Raw genomic sequence first — 1,909 nt, 5'->3', positions numbered from 1 at the left:
AAAAACTTGCTGTTACGTGTTAATAACCATACTGATCGTCAACATGTCCTTAAAAAGCTTGTTTTAAGGGTCCTTAATCGTCTAAACTAGCCGAAACATCGGATTTCGATGTTTGCATTACCTTACTGTCGCCGTTTCAGATTCAGGCGAAGTTAGGGTTTAGGCGAAGTTATCCGTAACTTCGCCTGAAGCTTAAGTTCGCCTGAGGCGAAGTTATCCGTAACTTCGCCTGAAACTTAAATTCGCCTGAGGCGATGTTGTGATGAGGCGAAGTTAACATTAACTTCGCCTAGATCATTTTTACTTAATATTAATTAGACGAACTTAAAGTTTAAGCGAAGTTGTTCCCAACTTCGCCTCAACTTTAACTTCGCCTATACAGAGTTTATCACAACTTCGCTCATGGTAACCAGCGAACTTGCGTTATCCATTAACGTTTATCTAACTTGTTTAGTTTGTTGCAGATATGGCTGCGATAGCGGGTGCTGGTGGTGCAGGAGGAGACGATGGTGATAACCAACGTCAATTTTTCCCGGGTCACAATATGTACATCACTTTAGACCCGGAGGCGAGCGGTGTGGACGATTACCGCGAGATCATAACTTTCCTCCTACGCTCGAGGATTTTTCATGCGATCACGAACACTCTGCCGATATCTCTACCAAATATCGAAGACTTTTGGCAGACGGTAGAATATGATTGTCGCGTTGAGCCCCCGGTCATGCGAGCGACTGTGAACAATCAACAAGTTCAGTTCAATTCTGAACAGATTCGGGTGGCGTTACGGTTTGGAGATGAGACGAGGGACGATTCAACGGAGTTTGTGGCTCCGTTCCGTGATGGAGCGTTTCTCCGAATGGGCTACTCTGGTCCATTAGGTGATACCCAGAGGAGGAAGGGTTTCCTTCTAGATCAGTGGCGCTTCCTCATGCACGTTATGATAGTTTGCATGTCTGGGAGGAAGGCGGGCACTGATGGTATGGGTGCGACCATGCAGTCTGCAATGACTGCACTGACTTACAATAAACGCTACAGTTTCAGTCAGATGGTCTTGTACGAGATAGATAGACAAAGGAGGGCGATGTCTCGGGAGCGGTTCATTATGTACCCACGTTTTTTCCAGATGATATTGAACCATGTGGCTCTGAATCTACCTTAGAGACGCCCGATAAGATACGTGGAATCTGTGAGCAAACGTATCTTTGCTCAGTGCCGCACTTCGAGTGCGAGGAGCAACCCTGAACGTCGTCCCAGGCATACTCCACTGTTTGGGTTTTTAATCAACCCAGAGTATGTTCCTGCTGGTGGGGACGAGTTCAAAGATCCTCAACCGCGACAGGCAAGAGCAACTCAAGCTCCACCTGCTGTGCCTGTTGTGTCGGCTGCAAAGGATATAGATCTTGACGCTGTTTTTGGAGGTCAAGGTTATTTTGATATGGATCAAGTTGAAGAGGTGCAGGTCTCTGCTGCACAGGGTTCGAGTGTGAGTGCTACTAGAGCAGCTACGTCGATGGCTGACTCATATTTGGATGAGATCATGGATGAGGGGAGACGGTTGATGGTGTCTCGAGAGAGAACTTTCGGGAAGAGGAAGAGAACGGAGGATGATGATGAGTCAGAAGAGGAAGAAGATATACATAAGCTGATAAGAAGATCAAGACGGGAAAGGACAGGTGCTGGCATGGGAGCTGGAGAGACTTCAAGGACTTTACGTTTTGCTCCGGCCGCACTGTCTGGTATGTCTATTGTTCCTTCTTCTGTACAGGTTACAAGTATAAGCGCTGCGGATGTTCCCGTGGTGGCTACATCATCTGCCAGCATTCCATCCATCACTGCTATCCAGACGTCAACTCCGGAGATCGTGTCTCTACCACCTCCAACGCTTACTCAGTCGGTGGTAGCTGCACGA

Source organism: Bidens hawaiensis, unplaced genomic scaffold (assembly GCF_021521415.1).
Source record: "Bidens hawaiensis isolate Kalapana, Puna unplaced genomic scaffold, B.hawaiensis_p1.1 tig00037789_1, whole genome shotgun sequence".
Lineage (NCBI taxonomy): Eukaryota > Viridiplantae > Streptophyta > Magnoliopsida > Asterales > Asteraceae > Bidens > Bidens hawaiensis.
The sequence above is the reverse complement of the archived record's forward strand: the minus strand, read 5'-3'. Positions refer to the sequence as shown.